This window comes from Stenella coeruleoalba (genome assembly GCF_951394435.1).
Source record: "Stenella coeruleoalba genome assembly, chromosome: 10".
Taxonomy (NCBI): Eukaryota; Metazoa; Chordata; class Mammalia; order Artiodactyla; family Delphinidae; genus Stenella; species Stenella coeruleoalba.
Genome location: NC_137156.1, coordinates 1,197,615 through 1,213,789, shown reverse-complemented (window position 1 = coordinate 1,213,789; position 16,175 = coordinate 1,197,615). Strand labels below are relative to the sequence as shown.

At 44.5% G+C, this 16,175-nt stretch overlaps 1 protein-coding gene and 1 pseudogene across 4 annotated transcripts in view; both read left to right on the top strand.

Annotated features, from left to right (window-relative positions):
* Positions 1 to 16,175, top strand: part of GMDS (GDP-mannose 4,6-dehydratase) — a 481,520-nt gene that overhangs the window by 318,565 nt on the left and 146,780 nt on the right. The gene's annotated exons all lie outside the window — the stretch shown is intronic.
* Positions 12,788 to 14,713, top strand: LOC307192740 (small ribosomal subunit protein uS2-like; annotated as a pseudogene). The gene has a single exon. The product of its transcript is annotated as a small ribosomal subunit protein uS2-like (transcript).

Below are 16,175 nucleotides of genomic sequence, written 5' to 3'. Positions count from 1 at the left end.
GCCGCAGCCCCCGGGCTCGTGCGACAGGCCGCCTTGGATGGGCAGCTAATTGACACCTTTCGAAGGAGGGGGTCTCAGAGGCGCGGGGTTTGGTAGCATCATCAGCGCGTGAGGCACGTAGGAGAAGCAGCTTTCCAGGAGACGGCAGGTGACCAGGTGGGCTTGGGTTTGAGGCGCTGGTGATGCTGCTGGGCATGGCCGTGCTGGCGTGGAAGCGACGCTTGGGTTTGCCTCAGCGTGGCGTTGCTGTATCATACATCCTAACCTGATCACGGAGGCTACCGCACCCCCGATGGCCATCCACGCACCTGTGCTAAAACAGGGCTGTCTGAAGCCGTATCTGTGATGAGTTTCCTGAAAAGCAGTATATGGAAAAGGAAAGGAAGGAAGATCAGGTCATCTTAAGGAGATGCCAAATCTGGGGGCGGGGGGGGGGAGGGGAATCCCCAGGGGGTGGAGCAGACGGGAAGCGAGGCCCCGAGACGACTTAGGGACCCTGAAGACCAGGTGGCGTCAGCTATGCTTAAGATGATACAGTTAGGAAGGCTTATTCAGAAACTTCAAGGTTTGATGGATCGACAGACAGCTATTGTATACAGTTTAATATTACGATTCCCATTTAAAAAAAAGAACTGTGAAAAGAGGGTTGATTTTAGACTGAAGTGTGGGTACTGAGAAAATAGGGATGATATAGAATTTTATTAATGTCAAAATGTATAATGGGTGTTTTCCCCAGTAATTTCTGACCCAAGAAAAATAATAAAACATTTAGTGGGTACCTGTCATTCTACGTAGAGTTCTAGAGGGCATTTAAATATAAAAATTAGGTAATTTTATATATATTTTACAAATAAGTAAATTTTATATATAAGTGAGTTTTGCCAAATGTTTTACATACTTCTGGTATGCGATCCAAATCCTTTTAATGAGCTCTGAATTGAAAGAGCCACTGAAGTTGGGAGGATGTTTCGGAAAAAGGAAATCCTGTGTGCAAATGAACCAAACACACAGTATTTTCATGTTGGTTGAGGTATTTTTTATAACATTTGTGTTTGGGGGAAAAGCTGTTTATGTCTTCTCTCAGACGTCGCTTTAACAGGAAAGTATTTAACTGTAGTAAAACACATACACCCAAAAATGCTTGTTACATTATAGCTCTTTTTAAAATCACATTTCATTGTATTATTTTTAATTAATAATATTTAAGTAGTTAAAATATTAAAGAGGTATTTTGCTGAAGCAAAAATAGATCATTGTAATCTGACTTACCCATTATAAGAAAAAGCAGATCTCTGAGGGCGTAAATAAATCTCAGACGTGCTTCTGCTTTGGGTTTGTTTCTGCCTTGATCACAGAGTCTGAAACGTAACCAAGAATTCTTTCTCCTTTTTTCCTGTCTCCCGTGTATGTGAACATTAACTATTAAGCCTGAAAGCATATTGATATTTGTCCTGAACTATCTCATGACTGCCTGTTTTGTCTCTATGATTCCCTTCTGCTCTTTGAGTTTGTCCACTTATTACTGGCGTGGAGTTCTGATGTGAATGTTTCCCCCTCTTTTTTGTCTTAAGGAACTCACTTCCTATGAAAATAATCAGAGCCTGTCAAGACTACCAGTAATCTGTGACCTAGGACTCACCCCAATACTTCTCAGAATGATGAGTTTCTTAATATGTTTGGGCTTTGCCAAACCATCACATATTTTAAAATATAGTTCTGGTTTTGAATTTCCAAATGCGTTCACTCTGAATAATTTCATAACACTAATACTTTCAAATGGGAAAATGTGAATTGGGTCGGAAGGCTTACTTTTTGCAAGCGTCCTTCAGCTCAGGTACGGGGTTTCATAACGCGTAAGGCAGCAAACAAGAAGTCACTTGTCAGCGCGTCTGCTTCCTGGTAGTTTACACACCAGAAGCTGAAATCTGAGAACAGCCCTTGAAGGAAAACAAAGAGCTTTACAGTATTTTTTTTTCTTTTCAGGAAAACACACAGAAGCTAATTTTAGCTTCTTGATCAGATTGACCCAGCCTTTAACCCTGGCAGACGTTACCCCACACACTTCCAATGGACAATAGTTTGCATACCAGCCTCGCGCTGGAAACAGATGTGTGCAGGGAGCAGCCCCTCCCTCCGGACTGAGCCCGGGCTGTCCTGGGCGCTGAAACAGACAAGGTCCTTCCTAATTGGGGTAAAAACTGGGGCTTCCTTCACATTTCAGACTACAAGCTTTCCTGACTTCTTAAAAATTTATTATGTCACAGTTCTGTTTTGACCCGAGTTTCAAAATATCATTCACTAGAGAAACATCTCTTGGCTTCAGCATGAATTCTATCCTGGGGGAAAAAAAAAAAAAAAAAAGAAATTGTTAGCAGCTGCGCTACTCATGAGTGATGGTTACACAGTTTATATATTAAAACGTTTGGAATGCGAACAATTACCTCTTTTACTTTCCCACCAAGTCTCCTATAGTTTATATAAATTGCATTTTTATTACCAAAGAAACGTCAGTCTCCCCCCCCCCCCCGCCCCCCGTTCTCCCCCACCCGTCCTGCCCTTGCCGGGCACGCTCCGGGAAGGGCCCGCCCCCGGCCACTGTCCCATCCTGTCCCTGGCCCGTCCCCCGGCAGCGGCTCCTGGCAGCCCTGCTAAGAAGGAGCCCTGAGGGCTGCCAGCTCAGCAGGATTTAACGTGGACTTCTTCTCCACACCTCCGGGGAGACCCACTAACTGCTGAAATGCTAGAGAGTTTTCCCATGTTTGCTGGGAGACAAGGAACAATTTCTGTTTCCTTGAGCGATGAAAGAGGATGTTTCCTGTCTCGTTTGCTGTAGTAATTGCCTCTCTCTAGACTCCCCCTCACTCTGGGATGCTGTAATTGGGTGTAATGTGTGTGTCCATGTGCAGAGCCCACGTACCAGAAGACACAGGAGGACCATTCTGCCAGTACTTTCCATGACTGTTTTGGTAAATTCCTATTTGGAACCTAAGGCTCTGGGACTTCACTGAAATCACAAAGCAGCTTAATGACCATGGGGTCTGAGGTAGGATCCCAGGGCCAGGTCCCCAGCTGAGGCCCTCATCCACGTGTGCCGAGCAGCTTAGTGACCAGCCAGAGTGTTCTTCAGGCTTACAGGCATGAAATCCTCCTTGATACTTGGAATCTGTAAAAGATGAATTTAGGCGCATGCGTGATAGTTTTTTAAAGCTGAGACTTTATGTTACAGAGCATCGTGTCAATTACAGTGCTTGTCAGAATTTTAGAAACTAAATGAACTTATTCTTCAATGTATACGTGTTTTCCGCTTCTTTAAAACATTCTTCTCTCTTAAAAATAAATAATAACGAGCACCTCTTATCCCTCTAGGTGAATGGTTTACATTAAAATTTAAATATGCAGAATTCTAGGAGATTATAATACATCTGAATAGAATTAGGTACAGTAAATAGCTGTTGGACTGTTATAATAATTGCATATTAAATATATTTAATGCAAAAAAAATTCTAAACTTTACAGGGCATAGAAGCAATTATTGGTCAGATATCTGTACCAAAATATTATCTCTTACATTAGCAAGTTAATAACCAATAGCTACATTTGAACTTTGTGAAGGGAGGTTAAACTATTTTCCTGGAAGTTTTGTTTGACTGCCAAAGGGGGAAAATTTTTCATTGGATTTTGATATCCAATACTTTTTATGTGTACATTTTTATTACCAAGGGATTCTTTATCCACCTTCTGTTTTTTCATAATAAAGTTCATACATCTTTCAGTAATGCATGAATAGCAAATATCACCCTGAGTTCTTTCTCCCCACTTAAAATTTATGCTAAATATGTTTTCAAGCATGTGAGTCTCATTTCACTACTGCTGAGTCAAGATAGATAGCTTATAAACGATAACAACAGATTAGGAAATGCACAGTTTCGTTAAATAATGCTTATATTGTCAGAGGGCTTTTATATTAGTACCAGACGGAAGTTTTTGTCTGATGTACGTAGTTATTGTTGTGCAGGTCGCCAAGGGAAACACTCTAAATTGCAGGAGTAGTTTCTGCTTAGCGTGAAGGTTGCCTGCATGCACCATATTACTTTATTGTATGTTTTCATGATCAAGGGAGCAGTGAGGTTAGCATGACCCCCGCAGCTTCTGCCTGTCATCTTCTTGTCTTGGTGGAGAAACCTGACCCAACATGCCGATTTTTAAGCGGCTAGAAAGAAGTATCCTTCAAGGAACAGGCCTCTTCCATGAAGCTTTCCTGATGTGACAAGTTACAGCCAGTAGTTTCCACAAGAAATGCTGAAGCCCATTGAGTTTAGCTCTCTCTTGAGTTTACTAGCGTCAGCACCTGCTACAGATGAGGTAGGACACCTGGGCCTTGCCTGTGTTAACTTTTTATGTCTCAGCAGCCCTGTAGGTGAGTGGTGCTCTCCTTAGTCTGAGGCAAAGGAGGGTGAAATGGCTTACCCAGGATCACAAGGGGGGCACATAGTAGATCTGGGATTTAAACCCAGGCTCCCCACCGAAATCTAAAATGCAGAGTGCACTGATTTTTATAATCTAGTGTTTATGTATATGTGTGTGCTACATACGTGATGTGAATGTGTGTGTACATATAGGTGTGCGGGCATATGTGTGCATATACACCTGTGTATTACATGTATATATACAATACGTGTGTACGTATATGTGTGTATACATTTGTCTATATGCATGTGTATATTGTGCGCATGTGTGTATATGCATGTTTGTATATGTGTGTCTATGCATGTGTATATGTATGTGTCTAGAGTGTGGGTATGCATGTGCGCTTATATGTGGGTGTATCTATGTGTGTGTATCTATGTGTGTCTGTTGGTATATGTGTGTGTATATGTGTGTGCATGTGTATATGTGCATGTGCATATGTGTGTATAGAGTGTGTGCATGTGTTTATGTGGGTATATCTATGTGTGTATATGTGTGTGTATCTGTGTGTCTATTGGTATGTGTGTGTGTATATGTATGTGTATATGTGTGTTCATGTGTGTATATGCGTTGTATATGTGTGTATAGAGTGTGTGTATGCATGTGTTTGTATATGTGGGTATATGTGTGTGTGTCTGTTGGTATATGTGTGTGTATATGTGTGTGCATGTGTATATGTGCATGTGCATATGTGTGTATAGAGTGTGTGCATGTGTTTATGTGGGTATATCTATGTGTGTATATGTGTGTGTATCTGTGTGTCTATTGGTATATGTGTGTGTGTATATGTGTGTTCATGTGTGTATGTGCGTTGTATATGTGTGTATAGAGTGTGTGTATGCATGTGTTTGTATATGTGGGTATATGTGTGTGTGTCTGTTGGTATGTGTGTATGTATATATGTATGTGTGTGTGCGTGTGCACATGCATATGTGTGTATAGAGTGTGTGTGCATGTGTTTATATGTGTGAGTATATCTGTGTGTGTATATGTGTGTATAGAGTGTATGCATGTGTTTATATATGTGGGTATATATATGTGTGTGTATGGGTGTGTATCTGTGTGTGTCTATGGGTATATGTGTGTATGTGTGTGTGTGTGTGTGCATGTGTGTGTGTCTGTGGTTATGTGTGTGTGTGTGTGTATGTATATATGTGTGTGCGTGTGTGCGTGTATCTGTGTGTCTGGGTATATGTGTGCGTGTATGTATGTATGTGTATATGTGTGTCTATGGGTATATGTGTGTGTATATATGTATGTGGATATGTGTGTGCATGTGTGTGTATCTATGTGTGTCTATGGGTATATGTGTGTATATATGTGTGTGTGTGTGTGTGTGTGTGTCTGTGGGTATATGTGTGTGTATATATGTATGTGTATATGTGTGTATGTGTACCTGTGTGTGTCTATTGGTATATGTGTGTGTGTATGCATGTGTGTACTTGTCCTGTTTCCACCACCACCACCCAGGTAGCATTTCTTCTCTCACTTGGGAGAAAACTTTCACTTAGAGAAACCCTAAGTTGGAGTCATTTCAAAGTTAAGTCATTACAATAATCTGTCTTTCATATTCTAGTTTTTAAAATTCATTAGCTCTACTTTCTCTTGGCTAATACATTTTCATATACTCAGTTAAGTTGCCCAGAAATGTAATAGATCCAGAACATTTTTGGTAATATTGTCATCCATTGTCATATTTATACCATGAATTTGCAACATGCATTCGGATGGGGATTTTACGTTTTCCCGTCTTCTGTAGTTTTCTGTTGGGCTAGTGACTAGGAGGCATATTTTAAGACCAACTGTATATTTCAGGAAACTTAATAAAGTGATTTCATTTTTTCCCCTTTTTCTTAGCTCTTTACGGCATTATAATTTTTCTTTCTTTTGCATTCTCCTTAAAAAAGGAAGAAGCTCATGACTTCATTTTATTATAACCTCCTTTAGGCTCCAGCAGGCCTTTCCCCGCCCCCTTCTCTTCGCCCAGCGAATGGCCTGCTGTGAGCTCCCCAGAAAGCCGAGCGGTGCTCCCGAGGCGGCCTCACGGGGAGCCGTTTGCCCTCACAGGGACAGAAGCAGTTAATGGGCTTGGTTCTGCTACAGAGTAAATGACCTGCTGAGAACTCGTTTGTATTTGTATATGTTTTTATGGTTGATGTTTTCAGTGGCCCGTGTTACAAAGTAAGCCGTAACTACTTCTGTAAACACGTTACAGTAGTAAAGCAAAACTGTATATTCCTAGATATTTATATCACTTCACTCAAAGCCTTGGAGTGAAACTTGAAAAATAAAAAAAAAGGTTTCTTCGCAAACATTGCAGTTAGAAACTCCATTTCAGACCCTTGGCAGTCTCACGTATAGGCTCTCTTACATGATTGTTGAATAACATGTTATTATACGCAGGGAAGAATAGTTCTTTTGTTGGCTGCATTACATTTTGTGGTGAAATTGGAGAAAACAAATCATTAAGGAAGTCTATTTTGGTTCAAGACATTACACACTTATGACGAGTCTGTTTTTTAACCTTGCCAAGTTGAAAGAAAATGCAGACCCATTGGTGCTGGAACAGGAAGGCATGTTGCAGGTCGCAGGCCGTCAGCAGCATCGTGTGTGTGTGTGTGTGTGTGTGTGTGTGCGCGCGTGCAGGGCAGCAGTGGATGACATAGGTGTGTGTGGACACCAGCGTGTATATGGCCCTGCCGCTGCTCCTAAGTGCGGTCATGGCTAATTCATTAGTGACTGGCTTTCTAGATCCTGCTCCAGAAGGAAGGAGAAGGATGTTTTCTTAATGACATGGTAACTCTGATAATCTTACCAGACCTGCTTTCCTCGGGCAGTTTCCCTGGTCTCCCGAGAGCCTGTTGCCACTCCTCCATTGAAACTCCCATGGAAGCAGCGTCCTGTGGTCAAAAGACAAAAAGAAAAGCTTCCGCAACTTAAAAAAAAGAAAAGTGTCTGTGTGTATCTATTTGCTGCAGTTAGCATGAGCAGAGAAAACAGTATGAAAAGAAAGATGCCAAATTCGGACTTGGTCAGTGGGTTGAATTCAACTTTGTTTGAAAGAGGTGGAGAAAGTCTTTATGTACTTCTGTGTTCTTTGATTTGTTACAATGAGAATGTATTACTTTTAAAGTTATAAAAAAATAGAAAACACGGCCAAATGTTTTGAATTACCAATAGCAGTCTGACATCTTCCCTCTATGGATACCTGTATTTTCGGGAGGGAGGTCTTTTATTTTTTTAATTAATTAATTAATTGTTTTTGACTGCGTTGGGTCTTCGTTGCTGCGCACAGGCTTTCTCTAGTTGCGGCGAGCAGAGGCTACTCTTCATTGCAGTGGCTTCTCTTGTTGTGGAGCACGGGCTCTAGGTGCACGGGCTCAGAGTTGTGGCACGTGGGCTCAGTAGTTGTGGCTCGCAGGCTCTAGAGCGCAGGCTCAGTAGTTGTGGCGCACGGGCTTAGTTGCTCTGTGGCATGTGGGATCTTCCCGGAGCAGGGCTTGAACCCGTGTCCCCTGCATTGGCTGGTGGATTCTTAACCACTGCACCACCAGAGAAGTCCCAGATACCTGTATTTTGGAAGAGGGTTAATGTACCTGAATAAATCTAGCAGTGGTACTTTGTGGAATCCCTGTAATATTGCCATCAGGAGTTCCTGAGCTTTGAAATGAGACAGCACTGGGACGCAGCCCTAGCCTGGCCCTTAGTTGATGTGCTTTAGGACAGCTAAATAAGCTCTTTGGACCTCACTTTCCTCGTCTAGAAGGACGTCATAAACATACCATTTCTGTTAAGATGGTAGCGAAGAGTGGAGATGATTAAAGCTGCTAGTATGTGTGGCAGAATTCCCGTAAATGCCGCCGAGAACATAGCTGAGCACACAGTAGGTGCTCGGAACTATGGGATGGGTTAGGGTCAGGGAGTAAGTGATTACTTCTCTGCCAGTGCCGGCCCTGCCCGGCCACCTCACCGGTCAGGTCAGGGTCAGAGTCATATGGAGGCCAGGCCTCCGCTCAGCTCAGCGCCCGTACCCGTGGGACAGCAGGCCCTCTGCTCAGCGACTTCTCCTTTGCAGACAGCGGTGCTACTAGCAGACACCACGTATCAGAGATCAGAAACGTATTGTGTCATACACAGACTGCTTTTACCAATTGAAGTGCTTCCTTTTTCTCTCTGCTTTGCAATATTCTACCAGTCTGGGTTTTCTCGTGAGTGAAATTTGCAAGAATAAAAATGAGAGAGGACATCAGAATACGGGGCCATCCAAAGAGCTGAATAATTAAATAGGAAGTTATCTGCACACTCATCCTGGCCTTTTACTGCTCCTGTTCCTTTTCATTAGAAAGAAAAAAGGAAAGGAAGAAAGAAGGAAGGAAGGAGGGAAGGGAGGAAGGGAGGAAAGAAAGAAGGAAGGAAGGAAGGAAAGAAAGAAAGAAAGAAAAGGAAAGAAAGAAAGAAGGAAAAGAAAGGGGGAAGAAAGAAGGAAGGAAAAAGGAAGGAAGGAAGGAGGAAAGAAAGAAAGGGGAAAGGAAGGAGGAAAGAAAGGAAGGAAGAAAGAAAAGGAAAGAAAGAAAGAAGGAAAAGAAAGAAAGGGGGAAGAAAGAAGGAAGGAAAAAGGAAGGAAGGAAGGAGGAAAGAAAGAAAGGGGAAAGGAAGGAGGAAAGGAAGGAAGGAAGAAAGAAAAGGAAAGAAAGAAGGAAAAGAAAGAAAGGGGGAAGAAAGAAGGAAGGAAAAAGGAAGGAAGGAAGGAGGAAAGAAAGAAAGGGGAAAGGAAGGAAAGAAAGAAAGGAAGAAAGAAAAGGAAAGAAAGAAAGAAGGAAAAGAAAGAAAGGGGGAAGAAAGAAGGAAGGAAAAAGGAAGGAAGGAAGGAGGAAAGAAAGAAAGGGGAAAGGAAGGAGGAAAGGAAGGAAGGAAGAAAGAAAAGGAAAGAAAGAAAGAAGGAAAAGAAAGAAAGGGGGAAGAAAGAAGGAAGGAAAAAGGAAGGAAGGAAGGGGAAAGGAAGGAGGAAAGGAAGGAAGGAAGGGATCGAAAGGAGGAAAGGAAGGAAGGAAGGGATCGAAAGGCTTGCTCCTTGCCTCGTACGAATGGGAGGGAGTTTATATTTTTAAATCTCACTTGAGCAACTGACTCTTTTTAATAAAGTGGGGTTCAAAGCGTGTGAGTCATCACAAAGGAGAAAAACAAACAAAAATTCAGGCTAATTTTCTCCTCGTTTTCCAAGAAATGGATTATTCCATGGTGTTACTCATCAAGTGGAGTGAATGTCTCCTTTTGAGCCCATGGCAGGGCTGCCACCTCTGTCCAGGTACCTTTTCATGTGCGATCAGTAAGTGCAGACCACAAGTAGCCTCCTTTGAGAATTTAATAGCAAAAACAAAGGCACTGAGATTTTCCACCATAACTTTTTTTTCCAAAAATAGTTACCTAATGTTTACTTTGTGAAAGTATCACTTTTTCTGTATATATTTGCACATGGTCACTTGGTGGGTTACACATGTTATTTATGGGGTGGACTGACGCTCTGAACTTGCCTCAGACCTGGGGTGGATTGTGGAAATGTTCAACTGGATGAGTGGCTTTGCTACTGCGGGCAGTATATGCACTGGGGAAAAGTGTCTCAAATGACCCTAAAGCATTTCAAGACAGAGCAAGTCCCAGCTTTTTATGTTGAAAGAGACGTAGTACGCACTTGGGGGGTCTAACCCACAGCAGAATTCATTTCGTCTTACAGACGGTTATTTCGTAGCATGATCACGTATGTTTGGTCTTAGAATTTATGATGTTTTATTGAATGTGTCCTATTGTCCCCAAATGTGACTCGCTTTTTCACATTTGATTTAAAATAAACAAAATAAATAGGATGAACTGTTCATCCTATCATTTTTCATTGGAAACTGAAATATCCAGAAACTGAAATGTCAAGAAATTTTACAAAATCATAAAATAAATGCCAGTTGTTTAATTGGTTCTGTATAATGAAATTTAGAATTTATAATTATAATTATAAAGCAGAACTGTTTCAATATGTGAGCTTTGAAATACACACACACACACACACACAGATTTTTTGGTAAAAACATTAAATACCTTCAAATTAAATCTGCTCATCTTCCACTTGAGAGTTCTTTAAAACTATAGACATTAAGTAGCTTTTATATTGTTGAGTCTTACACCATTTAAGTCTTCATAATAGCCCTGTGGCACATGGACAGACTTTGAGAGAGCAGCCTGGGTGGTCCCTGAATGTTCCAAAGGCAGCTGCACTTTTTTTTCCCGGGTACCCTTATCTTGGGTCTTAATGTTGAAAACATTGCAAGACTTGTCATAAAGTTCTGACAGTCTTTCTGGTCCCAAAAGTTACTCTTCTTTTAGAAGGAAGAAAAAGCCCTTCTAGCCATGGTCCTTTGGAAGTGGGTGCTTCTCCTTTGTGAGAAGATTCCTGTCTCTGTGAGGAAGGGAATGAAACCTCCCGGCCTGGGGAGCTGGAAACTCTTGGCAGCCAAGGTAGATTTAGTCAGACTCTTACCCCGGAACTGATATTCTGATTGGGTTTAAAATTCTGTGGTCAGTATTAGTTCTTATCAACAGGTGAGATCTGCTGACATGAAAATGGAAACACGAGAAGGGGGACAGGCTTCAGGTCGCCCCGGAGCCAGGAGCTGCACCAATGCACCACGTTTGTGATGCCAGATTTTCAAAGTGTGCTCTCAAGAAGCAGGTGGGATTTATAATCCAGTCCCTACGTTTCTTTATACGAAACCAAGTATTACTAATTGTATTAAACAATGAATGGAGTTCATTCTGCGACTTTCCCCCAATATTTCACTTTCCACCTAGAGAACACCAGGATGGGACAATTCTATGTTTAGTTGACTGTGCTAAGAAACATTTTTAAGAAGTTTTTGCTTTAAATCATATTTGAAGAGTGTAAGTTAGTAGAGACTTCTTTTCTAAAGGAAGGCCAGTGAATTGCTTTTTCTCTTATACTTGAAGCTCTTAAGGGTCTCGTGGGGATGTCGTAATCCTTGGAAAGATGCTCTTATTAAGAGCTCTGGCGCTTTCTCTGTTTTCTCAGCCATCCGTCATTAGCTATCTAGAACCAATTACTCCCAAGGCACCTCTTCAGGGATTTTATGATTCTCCCTGTCTCCTGGGACATCATGTAGAGTTTTCAGATGAAAAAGGAAGCCCAGAAGAATTCCTTCTTTTTCGTAAATCAGATGAAAATGGGAATGACTTAGGAATAGTTGTTCCTAAAATAATTTCATTCCCCTCCCTGCCCCTCCCCTCCCCGCCCCTCCCTGCCCCGCCCGCCCCTCCCCTTCCCTCCCTTTCCCCTCCCCTCCCTCTCCCCTCCCCCTCCCTCCCTCTCCCCTCCCCTCCCTCTCCCCTCCCCTCCCTCTCCCCTCCCCTCCCTCTCCCCTCCCCCTCCCTCTCCCCTCCCCTCCCTCTCCCCTCCCCCTCCCTCTCCCCTCCTCCTCCCTCTCCCCTCCTCCTCCCTCTCCCCTCCTCCTCCCTCTCCCCTCCTCCTCCCTCTCCCCTCCTCCTCCCTCTCCCCTCCCCCTCCCTCTCCCCCTTCCTTCCCCTCTGTGTCCTCCCCTCACTCCTCATCCTCCTTTCCCTCTCCCCCTTCCCTTCCCTTTCTTCTTTGCCTCCCTCACATCCTCCTCCTGAATTTCTTGGAAGATTCTACAGCTGCTCCACTGGGGACCTCTGGTTCTCTCTGCGTCTCTCAACGCAACCTGAGCTACCGAAAGTCTAAAGTCCTCAGTAAGATTCACCTGGTCCCCGTTTGCTGCCTTCAGCCTCCCTTTCATGAGCTCTTCACATGAGTGGCCGGGAGAGCCAGGCATCCCGCAGCCCACCCTGCGCGGCCAGGCCTGTGACCCTGCTCTTCCCGTCACCTGGCCCAGGCTACACAGCCTCTCTTGGGCTGTGAGCTCCCTGCATCTTACTAGGTCCTCATCTGAGATCTGACCTCTGTAAGCGTTGCTCCAGCCCAGCTTTCGTCCCATTCAGAACAGCTCCTCCCTCCACTGTGCTTCTGTGGCATTGTGTATAGAGCTGTATTTTAGCATTTCCCATATCTTAACCCTAATTCTCTTCTCCTCCTCGACTGTGATTTCCGTGACAGTAAGAAGGTGTCGTTATTTTTATATATCCAGCGCTGTACCAGGAGCATAGTAGGTGCTCAGTAAACATTAGTTAGATGAATAAGATGAATGAACACCAGAGCTTCTAATTCTAAAATTATGGATGCAAAGCATTTTAAAATTAGGGACTTAATCTCAGTGGATGTGTGTTAGGTGTTGAAAGAGGATTATGTGAACATAGTCCTTGCTTTAAAGGACCATCAAGCTTCTTTCCGCGCCAGTCAGGCAGGGGTCCATACGGCGTTGTTCTGGATTCCCATCGTAACTTAAAGGGAAGCTCTCACAATGTCCGGAGCCCTTGATGTCCTGCAAATGAAGGAGGAGGATGTCCTCAAATTCCTTGCAGCAGGAACCCACTTAGTTGGCACCAGCCTTGACTTGCAAATGGAGCAGCACATCTACAGAAGTGATGGCATCTACATCATACATCTGAAGAGAACCTGGGAGAAGCTTCTGTTGGCAGCTCGTGCCATAGTTGCCATTGAAAACCCAGCTGATGTCAGCGTCGTATCCTCCAGGAACACTGGCCAGCGAGCTGGGCTGAAGTTTGCTGCTGCCACTGGAGCCGCTTCTGTCTCTGGCCGCTTCACTCCTGGGACCTTCACTAACCAGATCCAGGCCGCCTTCCGGGAGCCAAGTCTTCCAGTGGCTACTGAGCCCAGGGCTGCCCACCTGCCTCTCACAGAGGCCTCTTATGCTAACCTGCCTGCCGTTGCTCTGTGTGACACACTCTCTCCTCTGTGATGGGTGGACATTGCCATCCCATGCAACAACAGGGGAGCTCACTCAGGGGGTCTGATGTGGTGGATGCCTTGCCCGGGAAGTTCTGCGCATGCGTGGCACCATCTCCCGTGAACACCCCTGGGAGGTCATGCCTGACCTCTACTTCTGCAGAGACCCTGAAGAGATTGAAAAGGACGAGCAGGCGGCAGCTGAGAAGGCTGTGGCCAAGGAGGAATTTCAGGGTGGATGGACCACGCCACCTCCTGAGTTCCCTGCTGCTCAGCCGGAGGTGGCGGACTGGTGCGAAGGTATGCAGGTGCCCCCGTGCCTGTTCAGCGGTTCCCCGCTGAAGACTGCAGTGCTCAGCCTGCCACTGAAGACTGGTCTGCAGCTGCCACTGCTCAGGCCGCTGAGCGGTAGGAACAGCCACTGAGTGGTCTTAAACTGTTCTTCTGCAAACTCTTAAAGTGGAAATAGGTGGACGGAAAAAAAAGAAAGAAAACGGACCATCCAACTTATTCGGAGAACGGTGGAGAGCAAAGTGGGGCTACAAACCAGCAGTCACTGTTATCGCAGGTGGAGTTCCTGCTGTCCACGGGCGATGGGGGATGGGCAGTATTGCACCCTTCAGCAAGGCACAGAGGTCATGCCTGTGGCTGTTCCCATGCAAGAGGCAAGATACCTCCTTTGCCATTAAGTCCCCCAAAGCATTATGGAGGTCTCTAGTTTAAAAAAAAACTGTGTACAATCAAAATACTGGTAGTGATCATACATATAAAATTTTATATGTTGAAGATATAGTAAAATGTAATCGTCTACTAATAATTAAAAGCAGCACGCATTCTTTCATTTATGCAAGATGCATTTAATCACCTACCAAGTGCAGAATACCAGTGGGAGTTGTCGGGACATAAAGACGAATGAAACTTAGCTGCTAGTAAACGTGCATCACTTGTTGGTCCAAGTGTCTGTTCAGAGCAGTTCAAACTTCGTAGCTGCACAGTGAATCCCAGAAAAGCCTCAGGACTCGGTTCTTGGTTGACTTCTATGAAACAGGACATATTTCCACGGACAAGGTGAAAGTTTTTAAAGGATTATTTCATCCTTTCAGCCTCGGTGGGCCTGAGAATTTACCCAGCACAGCAGTCCCTCTAAGTCATAAGAGACTAAAAGAAGCTTTTAGACTCTGTCCTCGTTGCGTGGGACAAACTAATCAACAAGATTCTACTTCCCGTTGTCAGAACCGTCCTAAGCCATTGCCAGTTGTCCTGAGAACAACGAGGAGAAAGAGCCCCACGAAGAGAGGAGGGGCCGGTGAGCCCGGCACAGGGCAGCCCATCTCAGCACCGCCCGAGGCACCCTGCTGCGGCCGCCACCGCCGATTCCCAGGCAAAGCGCCGGGCCCTCACGTGTTCAGTGCGTGTGAAAAGAAGGCAGCCAGGTCTGTTCTAGTTTTCATAATTAACTGCCACCACCAAGGTAAATTTTTAGTTTCCAAGATGGTTCTGTTGAAACACGCTTGACTGGTCCTCAGCATCAGATGCCCTGAGCCACGGCGCTGAAGGCAGGTAACCTTCCTAAAGCCCGTGTGACCTTGTCCTCACCCCCTTGGGCCGAGGAGACCCCTGCGATGGCCCCCCTTCCCTCCCCCTCATCTCCCTGTCTATTCCCGGGACAGACCAGGCTCTCCAGGCCGCCTTTATTTACTCTGGTCCATCTGCCCGAAAACTGTCTCCATCCTGCCTCCCCGCTGTCCTCTCACCGGTCCTCCGAGCACAGCCGCCCCTGAGCTGGCCTTCCCACCCCGGCTGGGTCAGCTTAGGAGCCTTCAGACTGTACCATCCCAGGCCAGGGCCGCCCCGCATCCCAGCCTCCAGGACGGCAGGGCTGTGCCTGATTGCTGTCCGCGCCCCAGCCCCTGGCCTCAGGGTGGGCACACAGCACCTGCTCAGTATCTGTTCTTTGAATAAGTGGAAGAACTATTAATCAACTGAATCAGTTTGAACATTGATATTAGTTAAAAAAAAATAACCATCCCAGATTTATCTCTGTGGCACCTGTTAGATGTCAGTGTCCACCCTAAGGCTGTGAACATAAACTGTATTTCAGGGTAACTGAGCTTTGTTCTTTGAGGCCACGGTCCGACCATTTTCATACGTCGCCCCTAGCGGTCGCGTAACTGCTCCGGGAGGGTTTGTGCACCCCTGTCCTTCCACCCCCTCCTCTCTTTTCGTAGTTAATCCTCATCTATTCCTAGATTGCAGAATGCTTTCACTAGCCCTCGTCTTTGTCACTGGCTCTTTAATTTACACACTCGGTTGGCTGGTTCCTGTTACTTGGCCAACAAATCTGTCCTGTGTCGTCTCCTCTGAGTAATTTATAACCTCCATAAAATGCCACGTAGAGGCACTTTTTTACATTTTTGAGTAATGGTGAGAAAGACTTGCCCTGGGAATCAAAAATCCAATGAGTCATAGATTATTTTGTTATTTATGACCAGAGAGTGGTCATTGACAATATTCGGCAATTTTACAGCTATGAACCTAGGCTATTGTGCTTTAGAATGTAATTTATTAAGCAAATAAAACTCTTACTGGTAATGGGTCCTGTTAAATCTGGGGGACCACATGGGCTCCAGGCCGGTACAGCTGTGGAAGTTTCATAGTAGCCGCATACATCTTGGATGTCTGGACACTAATATTTTACACTTACTTCATGGTTTTATTTGTTCAGTTGCCTTTATATTCTTGATTGGATTCTGACCAACCATTTTGGTTTAAGAAGTCATCAGCTTTGAGTAGAGAAGGAAGAGCCTGGAGAAAATAAAATGGA